This window comes from Ambystoma mexicanum, chromosome 5q (genome assembly GCF_040938575.1).
Source record: "Ambystoma mexicanum isolate Mex_15411 chromosome 5q, UKY_AmexF1_1, whole genome shotgun sequence".
NCBI classification, from domain to species: domain Eukaryota; kingdom Metazoa; phylum Chordata; class Amphibia; order Caudata; family Ambystomatidae; genus Ambystoma; species Ambystoma mexicanum.
Window position 1 is genome coordinate 221,348,222 of NC_090933.1, and position 12,296 is coordinate 221,360,517.

The window sequence follows — 12,296 nt, forward strand, 5'->3', positions numbered from 1 at the left end:
CAATCTGCATCCCTATGGAGGCTTATTTTGGTCAATTGGGTAGTACACCTTTCTACTATTAAATATGGCCTATGTAAATATGGCCTGAGCCATGTGTGAAACTGGATGAAGGAGATCTACTTTAACTTACCAAGATGGAGGTGTAGGCTTTGGCTTGAGAGCCCTAGGAGTAGAATGGCTACCAAGGCAAACAGTAAAGATCTGTTTTTGATTCTTACCTTTAAATTACCACAGGTAGACTCAGCGACCTCGCATGGTTCTTGGTCATGTCTAAATTGCACTACTGCAAAACTGCATATTCTGGATATTACCAACAAAAATCTGATTAACAAACTATGGATTAAGGGGGAAGAGGCCGCTTAAAAATATCGAAGAGTTCAAGCCCCCAAATCACTGACTGGTGCATATGGAGGATACTCACACCAGACTCCAGAATTCTAAAAAATGGACTCAGTACAACAATCTTTATGTTCTTTGTCTAGCAAATGAAACTTAAGGGGAGGGCTTCAATAAAGATATGACCATTTCTTTTGCCATGCCTTACTCAACTAATAGAATCTAGGGGAATCAGATTTAGTGGACCCACATATTTCCCTTTTGAAGAGGCCTTTAACAGAAGCCACACAATGTAATTGAGAAACTACTTTCTCAGAGACCAGATGTAAAAAAACAACCTTCATTGTCATGGAGTCATTATTTCTTTACACCCTGATTTTGGTAAGGTACAATGGATAAAATATGGTGCTTTCAACACCTTCCGGTATGCTGTGTCTGAAGTGTTTTTACTGAAGCCTTCGAAATTGAAGATTGTAAAAAATCATAAGAACTGGTATATTTAATCAGAAGCAAAGGTGTATGAGCAGTAGATCTTCGTTGGACTGCCCCTACCTATTTGGGGAAAGAAATAAACAGAACAAAAGCAAGGAACAGGCACGTGTACTAGGTGTGCGTGTTTCTTGCTTTTTAAATCTCTTTCCTTCTTTTCCCTTTACCCTTAGCAGACTGATTGGCAGTGTACTGAAGTGCCCTACAAGCCCAGGTGTAACCAAGAAAATCTAGAGTTTTTAGTCCATGTCTGTTGTCATGTGACAGCTCTGACAGCACTTCACGAGAATCAAAAGGAAGGTGAAACCATTGATATAGCAGGTTGAGCCATGAGCACCCAATAACCCTTCAAACTGCTTCAGAGTCATGGTGCAGCAAGACAACAAAGTTTTCTTTGGGGAGCTGAAGATAAAGAATGATCTCTCCTATTCAAGAAGGAGGCACTGAGCATTGGTGATCCAAGATGTGTAGCCACCTGACAAATTCCAGGTAGAGAAGCAGGAGCACGATACCATTGACCACGGAGCCCTTCTCAACAGTGTCACCCCCTTTACGAGCTTTGAATGAAGAGTCCTTCCATGGTCTGCCACTGACCACTCCAACAGAGACCAACTTGTCCAGATGGGGCCCAACAAAATCCAATGCCACCCGGTAACTTGTGGAGTTCAACAAGGCTCCATCCTGCCGGCCGCCACCTTCAAGCTGTACATGGAGCCTCTAGGGGAACTTCTCACCATAACCAGAATCACAATAATCCAATGCACAGATGACATGCAGCTTTACCTAAAGATCAATTGCTTCAACGGCATCCATTGACTTAAGCACTGGTTTTCCCTCATCCAAGTCTGGATGTCAACTGCCTACCTGAAGCTCAACCCAACATCTACCAAATGCATTCACCCAGAAAACACCAACAAGCATGCCCAAGTCTGTAATTACCTGAATGACATTAAGCTCAATGTCTGGTCTTGAGACATTTGGATCGTGCAAGTACTGTAAAGAATGTCAGGGAGGGGTTGAGGAGGGGAGGAGAAGGATTGGGGGACCAGGGCAGAAAACAAAGAAGAACATTCCTACTAGGTCATGAGACTATTCAGAGTGTGCATGTCCCATACAAGAATGCAAGGGAGAGGGTGAGGAGGGGTAGTGTAGGTTGGGGATGCACAGGGAAGAAGACAACAGTGACGTTCCTACTAGCTCGTGAGACAATTCGGAGCATGCAGATGCAGTAACAGAAAAAGAGTGGAGAAGGGGGAAGAGGGGAAGTGTAGGTTGGGATGAGCAGGGAAGAAGACAAACAATAGCGCTTCTACGAGGTTGTGAGACAATTTGGAGCATGAAAGTACATTAACAGAGTGAGGGCAGATGGCGAAGGGGAGAAGTGCAGGACGGGGAGGAAGGGTAAAGCTCAGGCAGGAGGGAGAAAAAGGGTACATTAAGTGCAAGTGAAAAGTTTCACTTGCACTTTTGAGGAGAGGGTGCACAAGGGAGTGCTTGAGGAGAATTCGGGAAGGAGGCAGAGGCAGGGTGAGGTTGCAGAATCAGCAAGGCCGGAGCAACTGAGGCAATATTTTCCATGAAAGTTCTGGAGGAGAACGGGGAACCCTGTTTGGAAGAGACTCTCACAGAGCGAGGCCATCCAGACACTTCACCAGGTGATGAGGGAGAGAAAGAGGAGAGAAGAGGGAAGCGGAGAGGTGGGCCAAAGGAGGCCTGAGAGTAGGTGAGGGAGAAGCAAGAAGCAACTTCATCACACCAGCAGTAACATTCCACATTCAAGTGTCAAGGACAAGGGAAAAAAGTCTAATTTCAACAAATAGCAGATAAGCAAAAGCACCAAGATGTGAGTTTACTGGAAGAGGGAAAAAAGCCTAGGTTTCAGCATACAGCAGAAAAGCAAAAACAACTAGATGTGAGCTTCCTGGAAGTGGAAAAAAAGCCTAGGTTTTAGAATACACCAGATGAGCAAAAACACAATGAATGTGAGGCTGCAGGATGGGCAAACCTGCAGTTCTGAGTACTGCAGCCAATGGAGGGCGGGCTAAAGGTAGTGGAAAACACAGGGAAGCGGGAACAGGGGGAGAAGAGCACTAGGGGCTCAAATGAAAAAAGAAAGATAAACAAAGCAGGACAAATAAAAAGTACAAGGCAGGGATCAGGGGCTCGAGGGGTAGGGGATACACTGACCTGCACTCTGGATGAAAAATGGAGTGCAGCTGAGGCTGCGAGACAGACAAACTCACAGTTCTGAGTACTGCAGCCAATGGAGGGTGGGGGAGCGCTAAGGGGAGGGCAAAACACAACAACAGGGAAGTGGGAACAGGGGGAGAAAGCGCTAGTGGCTCGAACAAAAAAAGAAAGAAAAACAAAGCAGGACAAGTGCAAGGTACAAGGGGGCGTCAGGGGACAAAAGGGGAAAGGGATACACTGCACTCTGGATGGCAAATGGAGTGCAGGTGGGGCTGTGATATATACAAAATCTCAGTTTCGATTATTGCAGCCAATAGAGGGCAGGGGGAGGGCTAAGAGGAGGGTAGAACATGACAATAGGTAAGCAGGCACAGGGGGAGTTGAGAAGGACAAATGCAAAGTACAAGATGCAGCCAGCAACACAAGGGGAAGGGGAAACACTCACTGCACACCAGATGGATAATGGAGTGCAGCTGGAGCGACGAGATGGACAAGCTCGCAGTACCAAGTACTGCAGCCAATGGAGGGACGAGGGAGGGCTAAGGGGAGGGGAAAACAAGGACAACAGGACAACAGGGAAGTGGGAACAGGGGGGAGAAGAGCACTGGGGACTCAAACAAAAAACAAAGCAGGAAAAGTGCAAAGTACAAGTGGGGTTCAGGTGACACAAGGGGAAGGTGGGCAAATGCCTTGTTTGTTAAAATCATCATCACCTTTGTCACTCAATGGCACCTCTGTCTCCAATGCTTATTGAGAGGTCAAATAGTTCATCTGCAAGCGTTGACAATACTTGTTTCTCCATAATTCGTGAGAGCAAAATGGTGTTAAAATGAATTGAAATACATTCCTAGCATGGACTAACGACTACTCTGGCAGCCTCATGAGTGAGCTTGTGTGGTGCACTTTGTTGAGTGGTTTGAAGATACTAACCATGCTGCAGTGAATGGAATTTCGATGACAGAGCCTTTCAAGAGAATTATACCCTCTCTCTCTCTGTTTCTCCATCCATCTCTCTGTTTCTCACTCTGATGTCTCTCCCTCTCTTGCTCTGTGTGGGCGAGAGTCACAAACTCAGATTCACACTTTTTCGTTAGAGCTGATATAAGGGCGATCAGATTAAAAAAAAACAAAAAGAAACAGATATCATGAAGGAATAGGGAGGGAGTGGGTACCGGGTGCTGTGTTTTTTATGGTTAAAATAAAATGAAAGAGGTAGAGACCCAGGCATCCTGGAAGTTTGGGATTTGTGTGGCATTTCAAGAAAAATTATCATCACATGTGTCCTGCAGGAAGTGCCGCCATTACACTAAGTGTACATTGTCTATTTGAGGAGAGGTGATGTCTACCTTGATAGGCTGTGCCAGTTCGTTGCTGGGCTTCTGAAAGAATGTGTAAGGAATTAGAGGATCATGCTGCAGGGTCTCCAACTGGGTTTATGTTTTATTTTATTGTATGCATAGTCCATCAAATGTGCAGGTTTAAAAGGGCTACCAACTAATTAATGGCCAGTAGAAAGCATAAAGAAATTGCCTTTTTGTTCACAGAAGGAACAGATTATTGGTTTTATTCTGAGCATGGCCCTATCCAAGAAGGACGTTTTCAGAGACAAAATGGTGTGCATTCACAGCAAAGGAATGTATTGAAAAAAAGGAAATTATTTCAATATACTTGCATTGTAAATGGATATTTTTAAAAGTGAACAGTGTTCATTTAAAACACTAGAGTAATCATTTAAATTATTTTTCCTTTTTCCACAAACAGGCTGATGGCTCCCAAAAGTAAAACGCACAAATCTACAAAAACAACACCAATGTCCAAATCGCCTCACATACTCACAGCAATTGAGGCAGCTGAACACTATGGTTGGGCCTGGCTAAGGGAAAACCTATATGGTCTACCAAAAGAAGGTGCACCCATGCCAGCTGGGCTATGAGACAGCCCCCGCCGCAAAGAAGAGGAAGTCATCAGATGGAGCGGGCAAAGGTAATAAAAGCGATATTTTGTCAAAATTAAGTGAAACACATGAGGGATATGAAATAAATGATACTATAAATAAGAGACAAACAACTCCCTGCAGTGACAAATGGTCCAACAAGGCACAGCACCCCACTAGAACCCATAATTATCATCAACCTAGCTGTACCCACAACAACAAATACAGGAGAAATCTCTGCAACACCAGCAGCAGACGGTCCCCCCACAACCATTCCTACCTCAGCACCAGCACCCACAAGCCCAATTGGGCCTGCAACTACAAACACAATGTCAGACCCAGATGGTGCACTAAAGCAAGAGCAACCCCAAATGCTAGTGCATCAGGTCAGCCAGACATAAACAAAAACAGTGGTGCAGAAATGGTAATGATGAGCAGTGCCAAACTGGACCAAAAATTAAAATCTTTTCACACAGAAATCCTGAATAGATACAAAAGATGTTTAGCATGGAACATAGATACTACAATCAAAGAAGCTATATGGGCGAAATAATTCATTGAAATCTTCTCTCTGATAGAAGCACAACGGAAAGGGAGAGATGCCTTTAGGGACCCCAAGAAAATAGAAGAGAAAACAATAGCCAGGAATGCTAAGGTGGAGCAGAATTGGGACAACTGGCTGAAATCATTCGCCATTTTAGCAACCATATTTTTAGAAAAAATTTCCCGGGATGGCCCCAAACTTTGGGCCTACATGGACAAAGTCAGAGAAGTAAAGATTGCCCAAAAAGGCTGAATCTGGATAGCACATGTTATCAGATTCAGACGGAGCATGTCAGAGAGGCCATCCATAGAATGGGATGAGGTGCAGAGTGATCTCTACATATTAAACGCCAAGCTTCCAGCTGAGGAAGAAGTTACCTTAACGATCAAACCCAACAAAAATTCTCAAGGGACACAGGTCCCTGACAATGAGAAAAACAAGAAAGGGGAGCAGCCCTTTCGGAAAAACCAGCCCTGGGCGGCTAGGTCAAATGCCCACGGACAGAACAAAAATCATCACGCTTCCAAAGCCAATATGCCATGCAAAAATTTTGGTAAAAACCTATGCACCTGGGGTAAAGAATACTGGTATAAACACCACTGTACAAACTGCAATGGTGACCAACCGGCAAGCAATTGCACCATGCTACGAGCCAACAATGCGAAAGAGTAGCCCCAGCCCTGTCCAACCAACAACAGAACACCACCCCAAACCACACCCGAGCAACAACAGCACAACCTCAGTTTTAAAACCAGGGAGAGCCCCCATCAACCCCAACAAGTTCAGTAAGGCCCTATTGAACTACCCAGACAGAGAAACCAGTGCGGCAATCCGACAAGGTGTCACATCAGGTTTCATCATTCCTTTTAAGGGAACCGGGTCCCAATGCATCCCCAAAAACCTGAAATCTGCTAGAGACAACCCAGAAGTGTTAAAAAACAAAATAGAGAAAGAGCTAAGTCTGGGCAGGATAGCAGTACCCTGGGATTCCATGCCATTTACAGAATACTTACAGGGTAATTCATAGAAATTCGCACAAAAGTGGCGAACGCGGCTGGCGCACAGTGTGCCCGTGCGAATGTCTGCGCCAGCCGCGTGCGCTAAAATCGATTTCCACGCACAGCCTATTCATGGATTTTCGCATCCAAAACCAGCCGTGGCGCAGCGTGGCGCAGCGACCCTGCAGCAGCGCCAGTTACGCCCCCAAGAACGCCCTTGCGCAAGGAAAAGCCTCCAAAATCCCCAAATAATCGCAAAGGGCTGCGCTAACCCTGGACCAGTTCACAGGGCTGGCAAACAGCAAACGCCAAGCGGGGAACGTGTATTTCAGTGGTTCGCGGGAAATTCCACACGCGATTGTCCTGTGTACATGTGCATCAGGGGTGCGTGGGAAGTAACACACGCAAAAGCAGCAGGGTACGTGTATTTCAAGGGTGCGCGGGAAGTATCACACGCAAAAGCAGCAGGGTAAGTGTATTTCAGTGGTGCGCGGGAAGTATCACACGCAAAAGCAGCAGGGTACGTGTATCTCAGGGGTGCACGGGAAGTATCACACGAAATTCCATCAGGGTACGTGTATTCCAGGGGTGCGCAGGAAGTATCACATGCAAAAACAGCAGGGTACGTGTATTTCAGGGGTGCGCGGGAAGTATCACACGCAAAAGCAGCAGGGTACGTGTATCTTAGGGGTGCGCGGGAAGTATCACACACGATTCCATCAGGGTACGTGTATTCCAGGGGTGCGCGGGAAGTATCACACGCAAAAACAGCAGGGTAAGTGTATTCCAGGGGTGCACGGGAAGAATCACATGCAAAAGCAGCAGGGTAAGTGTGTTTCAGGGGTGCGTGGGAAGTATCACACGCAAAAGCAGCAGGGTACGTGTATTCCAGGGGTGCGCGGGAAGTATCACACGCAAAAACAGCAGGGTACGTGTATTCCAGGGGTGCACGGGAAGAATCACATGCAAAAGCAGCAGGGTAAGTGTGTTTCAGGGGTGCGCGGGAAGTATCACACGAAATTCCATCAGGGTACGTGTATTCCAGGGGTGCGCGGGAAGTATCACACGCAAAAACAGCAGGGTACGTGTATTCCAGGGGTGCACGGGAAGAATCACATGCAAAAGCAGCAGGGTACGTGTATTTCAGGGGTGCGTGGGAAGTATCACACGCAAAATCAGCAGGGTACGTGTATTTCAGGGGTGCGCGGGAAGTATCACACGCGATTCCATCAGGGTACGTGTATTACAGGGGTGCACGGGGAGCACCACACGTGAATTGCACGTGTGGGTCCTCCCAGGTGTTCCCTCTACACCCTCCATGGCCCCTGCAGGTGGCCCACACCACAGGGGACTACGCTGCACATGTCCTGCAGGCACCCCATCCACCATGGCCATGCCCCCAGCCAACCCACATGTCACCTTGCACTACTGCCCACCAACGCATGTCCCCCTGCACCCCCAGCCACCAGGGGCAGCCTCCACCAGGCCCCCACCCATGTCTCCCATCACCCCCACCCCCCAGCCACCAGGGGCAGCCTCCATCAGGCCCCCACTCATGTCTCCCTGCACCCCCAAACCCCAGCCACCAGGGGCAGCCTCCACCAGGCCCCCACCCATGTCTACCACCCCCCCACCCCGCAGCAGTGCAGGGGCAGCCTCCACCAGGCCCCCACAATTGTCTCCCACCACCCCCACCCCCCAGCAGTGCAGGGGCAGCCTCCACCAGGCCCCCACTCATGTCTCCCTGCACCCCCACCCCCCAGCCACCAGGGGCAGCCTCCACCAGGCCCCCACCCATGTCTACCACCACCCTCACCCCCCAGCAGTGCAGGGGCAGCCTCCACCAGGCCCCCACTCATGTCTCCCACCACCCCCACCCCCCAGCCACCAGGGGCAGCCTCCACCAGGCCCCCACTCATGTCCCCTATCACCCCCACCCCCCTGCCACAAGGGGCAGCCTCCACCAAGCCCCCACTCATGTCTCCCTGCACCCCCACGCCCCAGCAGTGGAGGGGCAGCCTCCACCAGGCCCCCACCCATGTCTCCCACCACCCCCACCCCCCAGCAGTGCAGGGGCAGCCTCCACCAGGCCCCCACTCATGTCCCCTATCACCCCCACCCCCCAGCAGTGCAGGGGCAGCCTCCACCAGGCCCCCACTCATGTCTCACACCACCCCCACCCCCCAGCAGTGCAGGGGCAGCCTCCACCAGGCCCCCACTCATGTCTCCCACCACCCCCACCCCCCAGCAGTGCAGGGGCAGCCTCCACCAGGCCCCCACTCATGTCCCCTATCACCCCACCCCCCAGCAGTGCAGGGGCAGCCTCCACCAGGCCCCCACTCATGTCTCCCATCACCCCCACCCCCCAACTACCAGGGGCAGCCTCCACCAGGCCCCCACTCATGTCTCCCTGCACCCCCACCCCCCAGGAGTGCAGGGGCAACCTCCACCAGGCCCCCACCCATGTCTCCCACCACCCCCACCCCCCAGCAGTGCAGGGGCAGCCTCCACCAGGCCCCCACTCATGTCCCCTATCACCCCCACCCCCCAGCAGTGCAGGGGCAGCCTCCACCAGGCCCCCACTCATGTCTCCCACCACCCCCACCCCCCAGCAGTGCAGGGGCAGCCTCCACCAGGCCCCCACTCATGTCCCCTATCACCCCCACCCCCCAGCAGTGCAGGGGCAGCCTCCACCAGGCCCCCACCCATGTCTCCTATAACCCCCACCCCCCAGCCACCAGGGGCAGACTCCACCAGGCCCCCACTCATGTCCAACTCATGTCTCCCTGCACCCCCACCCCCCAGCCATCAGGGGCAGCCTCCACCAGGCCCCCACCCATGTCTACCACCACCCCCACCCCCCAGCAGTGCAGGGGCAGCCTCCACCAGGCCCCCACTCATGTCTACCACCACCCCCACCCCCCAGCAGTGCAGGGGCAGCCTCCACCAGGCCCCCACTCATGTCCCCTATCACCCCCACCCCCCAGCAGTGCAGGGGCAGCCTCCACCAGGACCCCACCCATGTCTACCACCAACCCTACCCCCCAGCAGTGCAGGGACAGCCTCCACCAGGAGACCACTCATGTCCCCTATCACCCCTACCCCCCAGCCACCAGGGGCAGCCTCCACCAGGCCCCCACCCATGTCTACCACCACCCCCACCCCCCAGCAGTGCAGGGACAGGCTCCACCAGGCCCCGACCCATGTCTCGCACCACCCACACCCCCCAGCAGTGCAGGGGCAGCCTCCACCAGGCCCCCACTCATGTCCCCTATCACCCCCAGCCCCCAGCCACCAGGGGCAGACTCCACCAGGCCCCCACTCATGTCTCCCACCACCCCCACCCCCCAGCCACCAGGGGCAGCCTCCACCAGGCCCCCATTCATGTCCCCTATCACCCCCACCCCCCAGCCACCAGGGGCAGCCTCCACCAGGCCCCCACCCATGTCTCCCTGCACCCCCACACCCCAGCAGTGCAGGGGCAGCCTTCACCAAGCCCCCACCACCCCCACCCTCCAGCAGTGCAGGGGCAGCCTCCACCAGGCCCCCACTCATGTCCCCTATCACCCCCACCCCGCAGCAGTGCAGGGGCAGCCTCCACCAGGCCCCCACTCATGTCTCCCACCGCCCCCAACCCCAGCAGTGCAGGGGCAGCCTCCACCAGGCCCCCACTCATGTCCCCTATCACCCCCACCCTCCAGCAGTGCAGGGGCAGCCTCCACCAGGCCCCCACTCATGTCTCCCATCACCCCCACCCCCCAGCCACCAGGGGCAGCCTCCACCAGGCCTCCACTCATGTCCAATTCATGTCTCCCTGCACCCCCACCACCCAGCCACCAGGGGCAGCCTCCACCAGGCCCCCACCCATGTCTACCACCACCCCCACACCTCAGCAGTGCAGGGGCAGCCTCCACCAGGCCCCCACTCATGTCTACCACCACCCCCAACCCCCAGCAGTGCAGGGGCAGCTTCCACCAGGCCCCCACTCATGTCCCCTATCACCCCCACCCCCCAGCAGTGCCGGGGCAGCCTCCACCAGGACCCCACCCATGTCTACCACCACCCCCACCCCCCAGCAGTGCAGGGGCAGCCTCCACCAGGCCCCCACTCATGTCCTCTATCACCCCCACCCCCCAGCCACCAGGGGCAGCCTCCACCAGGCCCCCACCCATGTCTACCACCACCCCCACCCCCCAGCAGTGCAGGGGCAGCCTCCACCAGGCCCCCACCCATGTCTCCCACCACCCCCACCCCCCAGCAGTGCAGGGGCAGCCTCCGCCAGGCCCCCACTCATGTCCCCTATCACGCCCACCTCCCAGCCACCAGGGGCAGCCTCCACCAGGTCCCCACCCATGTCTACCACCACCCCCACCCCCCAGCAGTGCAGGGGCAGCCTCCACCAGGCCCCCACTCATGTCTCCCACCACCCCTACCCCCCAGCCACCAGGTGCAGCCTCCACCAGGCCCCCACTCATGTCCCCTATCACCCCCATCCCCCAGCCACCAGGGGCAGCCTCCACCAGGCCCCCACTCATGTCTCCCTGCACCCCCACCCCCCAGCAGTGCAGGGGCAGCCTCCACCAGGCCCCCACTCATGTCCCCTATCACCCCTACCCCCCAGCAGTGGAGGGGCAGCCTCCACCAGGCCCCCACTCATGTCCCCTATCACCCCCACCCTCCAGCAGTGCAGGGGCAGCCTCCACCAGGCCCCCACTCATGTCTCCCATCACCCCCACCCCCCAGCCACCAGGGGCAGCCTCCACCAGGCCTCCACTCATGTCCAACTCATGTCTCCCTGCACCCCCACCACCCAGCCACCAGGGGCAGCCTCCACCAGGTCCCCACCCATGTCTACCACCACCCCCACACCTCAGCAGTGCAGGGGCAGCCTCCACCAAGCCCCCACTCATGTCTACCACTACCCCCAACCCCCAGCAGTGCAGGGGCAGCCTCCACCAGGCCCCCACTCATGTCCCCTATCACCCCCACCCCCCAGCAGTGCCGGGGCAGCCTCTACCAGGACCCCACCTATGTCTACCACCACCCCCACCCCCCAGCAGTGCAGGGGCAGCCTCCACCAGGCCCCCACTCATGTCCCCTATCACCCCCACCCCCCAGCCACCAGGGGAAGCCTCCACCAGGCCCCCACCCATGTCTACCACCACCCCACCCCCCAGCAGTGCAGGGGCAGCCTCCACCAGGCCCCCACCCATGTCTCCCACCACCCCCATCCCCCAGCCACAAGGGGCAGCCTCCAACAGGCCCCCACTCATGTCCCCTATCACCCCCATCCCCCAGCCACCAGGGGCAGCCTCCACCAGGCCCCCACTCATGTCTCCCTGCACCCCCACCCCCCAGCAGTGCTGGGGCAGCCTCCACCAGGCCCCCACCCATGTCTCCCACCACCCCCACCCCACAGCAGTGCAGGGGCACCCTCCACCAGGCCCCCACTCATGTCTCCCACCACCCCCACCCCCCAGCAGTGCAGGGGCAGCCTCCACCAGGCCCCCACTCATGTCCCCTATCACCCTCACCCCCCAGCAGTGCAGGGGCAGCCTCCACCAGGCCCCGCTCATGTCTCCCATCACCCCCACCCCCCAGCCACCAGGGGCAGCCTCCACCAGGCCCCCACTCATGTCCAACTCATGTCTCCCTGCACCCCCACCCCCCAGCCACCAGGGGCAGCCTCCACCAGGCCCCCACCCATGTCTACCACCACCCCCACCCCCCAGCAGTGCAGGGGCAGCCTCCACCAGGCCCCCACTCATGTCCCCAATCACCCCCACCCCCCAGCAGTGCAGGGGCA